This window comes from Scyliorhinus torazame, chromosome 5 (assembly GCF_047496885.1).
Source record: "Scyliorhinus torazame isolate Kashiwa2021f chromosome 5, sScyTor2.1, whole genome shotgun sequence".
Taxonomy (NCBI): domain Eukaryota; kingdom Metazoa; phylum Chordata; class Chondrichthyes; order Carcharhiniformes; family Scyliorhinidae; genus Scyliorhinus; species Scyliorhinus torazame.
This window is the reverse complement of record NC_092711.1, coordinates 159,824,584-159,832,434: the sequence shown is the minus strand read 5'-3', so window position 1 is coordinate 159,832,434 and position 7,851 is coordinate 159,824,584. Positions and strand designations below refer to the sequence as shown.

Genomic DNA, 7,851 nt, shown 5'->3' with positions numbered 1-7,851 from the left:
TCCCTGGTGGTTTAGTGGTTAGGATTTGGTGCTCTCACCGCCGCGGCCCGGGTTCGATTCCCGGTCAGGGAATGATGAATTATTGTTGTCCAGCAGAATGTTCAATGAAGCTGAATCGCAGTTTCACAGAAAAGAGCTGTGCCAGAATCAGTTCAGTGACATTTGTTGTTTCACATCAGAGCTGAAAAAGTCACAAGTGCATCAGGTCAGGAACAAATACAGAGGCAGGAAGAAACGGTCAGTGATTGGCTGCAAGTGAGAGAGATCCTGATGCAAGCTCAAATCTGGGTGGTATCGGGCCAGAATTTATTGCTCTCACAGACAGAAATATCTCCCCGATCTCGGTGCAAATCTCCAGCGTGATGACAAGAAAACTTCTAACTGAAAGTATTCAGTCCATTGGAGGTCACAGTAGCTGAATATACCTAAAGAAGCTCAAAGGAAATGGGGGGAGCAGATACGTGGAGATTTAGCCGGCCGACGGCGAGGGAGTTCTCGTACTACTCCCACGTCCACAAGGTGTACTCCCGAATTGACTACTTTGTTGTGAGTAGGGACCTGCTGGCCGGAATGGTGGGGGCAGAATATTCGGCAATTGCCAGATCGGACCATGCTCCGCACTGGGTAGACCAGCAGTTTTGTAAGGACAGCTTTCGGCACCCACCATGGAGGCTGGAAGTTGGACTATTTGCAGATGAGGTGGTGTGTGAAAAGAGCTCTGCCAGAATCAGTTCAGTGACTTTGTTGTTTCACATCAGAGCTGAAAAAGTCACAAGTGCATCAGGTCGGGAACAAATACAAAGGGAGGAAGAAATTGGCTGCAAGTGAGAGATATGTTGACGCAAGCGCAGATCTGTGTGGTATTGGGCCAGATTTTATTGCTCACTCAGACAGAAATATCTCCCCGATCTCGGTGCAAATCTCCAGCGTGATGACAAGAAAACTTCTCACTGAAATTATTCAGTCCATTGAGGTCACAGGAGCTGAATACAACAGAAGAAGCTCAAAGGAAATGGGGTGAGCAGATACGTGGAGATTTAGCCGGCCGACGGCGAGGGAGTTCTCGTCCACAAGGTGTACTCCCGAATTGACTACATTGTTGTGAGTAGGGACCTGCTGGCCGGAATGGTGGGGCAGAATATTCGGCAATTGCCAGATCGGACCATGCTCCGCACTGGGTAGACCAGCAGTTTTGTAAGGACGGCTTTCAGCGCCCACCATGGAGGCTGGAAGTTGGACTATTTGCGGACGAGGCGGTGTGTGCGAAGCTGAGGAAATGCATGCAGAATTACCTGCAGGTGAACAATACTGGAGAAGTCTCGGCAGCGGTGCTCTGGGAGGCACTGAAGGCAGTGGTGAGAGGGGAGCTGGTTTCAACCCGAGCGTACAGGGACAGGACTGATAGGGCAGAGACGGACCGACTCATTAAGGAAATTCTACGGACGGACAGGAGTTACACGGAATCCCTGAGGCCAGAGTTACTCAGGAAACGACAGAGTCTGCAGGCCGAATTTGGGGTGCTGACTACAAGCAAGGCTGTAGAGCAGCTTAGAAAGGTAAAAGGTGCGATTTATGAGTATGGGGAGAAGCCCAGTAGAATGCTTGCACAGCAACTGAGGAAGAGGGAAGCGGCTAGGGAAATAGGGAGGGTAGTGGATGGGGAAGGTAATCTAGTGGGTGTTCCAGCAGGGCTGAACAAGGTCTTTAAGGACTTTTGTAGGAAGCTGTACACTTCGGAACCACCTGGGGGACTGGGGGGATGAGGCGATTCCTGGATGGACTGACCTTCCCAAGAGTGGGGAGACGTTGGTGGATGGACTGGGGGCCCTGGTCTGGATCGAAGAGGTATTGGGGGGCCAGAAGGTCATGCAGTTGGGTAAAGCCCCGGGGCCGGGCGGGTATCCGGTAGGGTTTTACAAAAAATTTGCCAGGATAGTGGGGCTGGTGCTGGTCAGGGTCTTTAACAAGGCAACAGACAGAAGGAGTTTACCCCTGGCGATGTCGCAGGCCACCATCTCGCTCATTCTGAAACGGGATAAGGACACGGAGGCCTGTGGGTCATACAGGCCGATCTCTTTGATAAACGTAGACACCAAGCTACTGGCCAAATTTTTGGTGACCAGAGTTCAGGACTGTGTACCGGATGTAACTGTGGAGGACCAAACCGGGTTTGTAAAGGGGAGGCAGCTGGTGGCCAACATAAGAAAGCTGCTCAACATGATTATGATGCCCCCGGAGAGTAGGGAGGTAGAGATAGTGGTAGCCATGGATGCTGAAAAGGCTTTTGACCGGGTCGAGTGGGATTATCTCTGGAAGGTACTAGGATGGTTAGGGTTCGGGGCGGGGTTCATCGACTGGGTTAGGCTATTGTATCAGGCGCCGGAGGTGAACAGGACAACATCGGACTACTTTAGACTGCACCGTGGGACAAGACAGGGCTACCCTCTCTCCCCACTACTGTTTGTGCTGGCCATAGAGCCGCTGGCAATTGCACTGAGAACTTCTAGGGGCTAGAAAGGGCTGGTCCGGGGGGGAGTGGAACATCGAGTCTCGTTATATGCGGATGATCTGCTGTTATATGTATCAGACCCAATGGTGGGGATGGACGGTATTATGGCAACCCTGAGGGAATTTAGCCGGTTCTTCGAATACAAACTGAACATGGCTAAAAGCGAGTTGTTTGTAATTCAGGTGAGGGGGCAGGAGAGTAGGCTGAAGGGGTTGCCGTTCAAGCTAGTGGGGGAGAGCTTCCGATATTTGGGGATTCTGATGGCACGGGACTGGGGCAGGTTGCATAAGCTCAACCTGTCCCGACTGGTCGAACGAGTGAGGAAAGAGGTCCGGAGGTGGGATGCACTCCCGCTGTCATTGGCGGGGAGGGTGCAGACTGTTAAGATGACGATTCTCCAGCGGTTCTTGTTTGTTTTTTAATGTCTCCCCATCTTTATCCCACAGTCCTTCTTTAAGAGGCTGAATAAAATTATTCTGGGATTTGTATGGGCAGGGAAGTCCCACGGGTGAAGAGGGCGATGCTTGAAAGGAACAGAGGAGAAGGGGGGCTGGCATTGCCGAACTTCAGCAACTATTACTGGGCGACCAACATAGCGATGATAGGGAAATGGATGGTGGGTGTGGGGTCGGTTTGGGAGTGGATGGAGGCTGCTTCATGCAGGAGCACTAGCTTAGCAGCCCGGGTCACGGCGCCTCTGCAGCTTCCGCCGGCACGGTACTCCACCAGCCCAATAGTGGTGGCGGTTCTTCGGATCTGGGGCCAGTGGAGGAGGCATGTAGGGGAGATAAGAGCATCGGTGTGGACCCCAATGTGCAGCAACCACCGATTTGCCCCGAGGAATGGACGAGGGGTATCGACTGTGGAGGAGGGTGGGGATTGTGAGGATGGGGGATCTGTTCCTGGAAGGGAGCTTTCCAAGCATGAGGGCGCTGGGGGAGAAGTTTGGGCTGGCGAGAGGGAACGACTTTAGATACTTGTAGTTGAGGGATTTTGTAAGCAGACTGGTGCCGTCCTACCCACACCTCCCGCCGAAGGGGAGGCAGGACAGGGTAGTTTCTAGGGGAGAGGTGGGAGAGGGTAGAGTCTCAGACGTCTACAAGGAACTAATGAGAGCTGAGGATATGCAGATCAAGGACCTGAAGCTTAAGTGGGAAGAGGAGCTCGGGGTGGGGAGATGGAGGACGGTGTCTGGGCAGAAGCCCTGAGCAGAGTAAACATGACCGCAACATGCGCCAGGCTCAGCCTGATCCAGTTTAAGGTTGTGCACCGGGCCCACATGACGGTGGCCCGGATGAGCAAACTCTTCGGGCTGGAGGACAAGTGTGCTAGATGTGCCGGAGGGCCGGTTAACCATGTACACATGTCCTGGTCGTGCCCGAAACTCGGGGGGGGGGGGGGGGGGGGGGGGGGGTACTGGCAGGGATTCGCAGATGTCATGTCCCGGGTATTGAAAACTGGGATGGTAATGAGCCCGGAGGTGGCAATCTTTGGGGTTTCGGAGGACCCGGGAGTCCAGGAAGAGAGGGAGGCCGACGTTCTGGCCTTTGCTTCCCTGGTCGCCCGGCGGACGAATACTGTTAGCATGGAGGGACCAAAAACCACCGAGGGCTGAGGTATGGCTATCGGACATGGCGAGCTTTCTTGGCCTAGAGAAAGTCACGTTCGCCTTGAGAGGTTCGCCCGAAGGTGGCAGCCATTTATTGACTTCTTCGAGATGACTAAGCGTCAGCAGGGGTAGGGGGTGGGCGGGGCTAGGGTAGATTCGGGGGGAGAGTGAGGCAGGTCCGTGCGTGAACAGAGCCATGGTTTGCACTATGTTTAATTTGTAATTTGTGTCTTGACTTCTTTTTTTTGTACTGTATGGCAAGCGGGTGAATGGAGAGTTCGGGTAAATCCTGCTGCTTGTCCCTCTCTCACCCACTGTGGAGCCGGGGAAGAGAGAAACACATTCCAAACCTGTGGAAGTGTAAATGTCACAAGGCTGTGAGATGACGTGTTGTGTTAATGATTAACAACAAATAGGAACCAGAAAGCTTTGCCTCATAATTACAAAATTACTGTTTTCTGCCCAGTATGAAACAGGGGAGTTTGTGTATGTTCAGCAAACGTGGTTAGTTTCACTTCAGAAAAAGATCAACAAAAATTGGAAACTATTCAATTATTGATCACAACGTAATTGCGAAAAAGATTAACTATCAAAAGTTGGTAGATTGAAATGAGTTATTTGAAATTACTGATGAATGTCCGCCGGATGTTGCGTTGTAAAGTTTCACAGCAGCCACAGTGATCAAGTTGGTGGGTTTAGGAAATTGGAAGTTACACATGAGCAGCTTTTGGGACTATTTCACCTCACTGTCGATTCATGTTACAGCGAACAACAATCGATGTTGTTATTGGCTGAAGGTGTCACTTGTGTTCATTTTAAACATGTAATTTGTATACTTCTAATGAAAACTCGGAAACCAAAATAAAAGGTGAGTGATATACTGTCAACCCGGGTTTAAACCTTCCTCGTTTGTTTCCCTGGTGGTTTAGTGGTTTAGGATTTGTGCTCTCACCGCCGCGGCCCGGGTTCGATTCCCCGGTCAGGGAATGATGAATTATTGTTGTCCAGCAGAATGTTCAATGAAGCTGAATCGCAAGTTTCACAGAAAGAGCTGTGCCAGAATCAGTTTCAGTGACATTTGTTGTTTCACATCAGAGCTGAAAAAGTCACAAGTGCATCAGGTCAGGAACAAATACAGAGGGCAGGAAGAAACGGTCAGTGATTGGCTGCAAGTGAGAGAGATCCTGATGGCAAGCTCAAATCTGGTGGTATCGGGCCAGAATTTATTGCTCTCACAGACAGAAATATCTCCCCGATCTCGGTGCAAATCTCCAGCGTGATGACAAGAAAACTTCTAACTGAAAGTATTCAGTCCCATTGGAGGTCACAGTAGCTGAATATACCCTATATAAGCTCAAAGGAAATGGGGGGGAGCAGATACGTGGAGATTTAGCCGGCCGACGGCGAGGGAGTTCTCGTACTACTCCACGTCCACAAGGTGTACTCCCGAATTGACTACTTTGTTGTGAGTAGGGACCTGCTGGCCGGAATGGTGGTGGGCAGAATATTCGGCAAATTGCCAGATCGGACCATGCTCCGCACTGGGTAGACCAGCAGTTTTGTAAGGACAGCTTTCGCACCCACCATGGAGCTGGAAGTTGGGACTATTTGCAGATGAGGTGGTGTGTGAAAAGAGCTCTGCCAGAATCAGTTCAGTGACTTTGTTTGTTTCACATCAGAGCTGAAAAAGTCACAAGTGCATCAGGTCGGGAACAAATACAAAGGGAGGAAGAAATTGGCTGCAAGTGAGAGATATGTTGACGCAAGCGCAGATCTGTGTGGTATTGGGCCAGATTTATTGCTCACTCAGACAGAAAATATCTCCCCGATCTCGGTGCAAATCTCCAGCGTGATGACAAGAAAACTTCTCACTGAAATTATTCAGTCCATTGAGGTCACAGGAGCTGAATAACAACAGAAGAAGCTCAAAGGAAATGGGGGTGAGCAGATACGTGGAGATTTAGCCGGCCGACGGCGAGGGAGTTCTCGTCCACAAGGTGTACTCCCGAATTGACTACATTGTTGTGAGTAGGGACCTGCTGGCCGGAATGGTGGTGGCAGAATATTCGGCAATTGCCAGATCGGACCATGCTCCGCACTGGGTAGACCAGCAGTTTTGTAAGGACGGCTTTCAGCGGCCCACCATGGAGGCTGGAAGTTGGACTATTTGCGGACGAGGCGGTGTGTGCGAAGCTGAGGAAATGCATGCAGAATTACCTGCAGGTGAACAATACTGGAGAAGTCTCCGGCAGCGGTGGCTCTGGGAGGCACTGAAGGCAGTGGTGAGGGGAGCTGGTTTCAACCCGAGCGTACAGGGACAGGACTGATAGGGCAGAGACGGACGCGACTCATTAAGGAAATTCTACGGACGGACAGGAGTTACACGGAATCCCTGAGGCCAGAGTTACCTCAGGAAACGACAGAGTCTGCAGGGCCGAATTTGGGGGTGGCTGACTACAAGCAAGGCTGTAGAGCAGCTTAGAAAGGTAAAAGGTGCGATTTATGAGTATGGGGAGAAGCCCAGTAGAATGCTTGCACAGCAACTGAGGAAGAGGGAAGCGGCTAGGGAAATAGGGAGGGTAGTGGATGGGGAAGGTAATCTAGTGGGGTGTTCCAGCAGGGCTGAACAAGGTCTTTAAGACTTTTGTAGGAAGCTGTACACTTCGGAACCACCTGGGGGACTGGGGGGATGAGGCGATTCCTGGATGGACCTGACCTTCCCAAGAGTGGGGAGACGTTGGTGGATGGGACTGGGGGCCCTGGTCTGGATCGAAGAGGTATTGGGGGGCCAGAAGGGTCATGCAGTTGGGTAAAGCCCCGGGGGGCCGGGCGGGTATCCGGTAGGGTTTTACAAAAAAATTTGCCAGGATAGTGGGGCTGGTGCTGGTCAGGGTCTTTAACAAGGCAACAGACAGAAGGAGTTTACCCCTGGCGATGTCGCAGGCCACCATCTCGCTCATTCTGAAACGGGATAAGGACACGGAGGCCTGTGGGTCATACAGGCCGATCTCTTTGATAAACGTAGACACCAAGCTACTGGCCAAATTTTTGGTGACAGAGTTCAGGACTGTGTACCGGATGGTAACTGTGGAGGACCAAACCGGGTTTGTAAAGGGGAGGGCAGCTGGTGGCCAACATAAGAAAGGCTGCTCAACATGATTATGATGCCCCCCGAGGAGTAGGGAGTGTAGAGATAGTGGTAGCCATGGATGCTGAAAAAGGCTTTTGACCGGGGTCGAGTGGGATTATCTCTGGAAGGTACTAGGATGGTTAGGGTTCGGGGCGGGTTCATCGACTGGGTTAGGCTATTGTATCAGGCGCCGGAGGTGAACAGGACAACATCGGACTACTTTAGACTGCACCGTGGGACAAGACAGGGCTACCCTCTCTCCCCACTACTGTTTGTGCTGGCCATAGAGCCGCTGGCAATTGCACTGAGAACTTCTAGGGGCTAGAAAGGGCTGGTCCGGGGGGGAGTGAACATCGAGTCTCGTTATATGCGGATGATTTGCTGTTATATGTATCAGACCCAATGGTGGGGATGGACGGTTTTATGGCAACCCTGAGGGAATTTAGCCGGTTCTTCGAATACAAACTGAACATGGCTAAAAGCGAGTTGTTTGTAATTCAGGTGAGTGGGCCAGGAGAGTAGGCTGAAGGGGTTGCCGTTCAAGCTAGTGGGGGAGAGCTTCCGATATTTGGGGATTTCTGATGGCACGGGACTGGGGCAGGT

The 7,851-nt window shown here is 51.6% G+C and overlaps 1 non-coding gene across 1 annotated transcript; it reads left to right on the top strand.

Annotated features, from left to right (window-relative positions):
- On the top strand, positions 1 to 72 carry trnae-cuc (transfer RNA glutamic acid (anticodon CUC)). Its single transcript has one exon. It is a non-coding gene; the product is annotated as a tRNA-Glu (tRNA).
- The last annotated feature ends 7,779 nt before the right edge of the window (positions 73 to 7,851 follow it).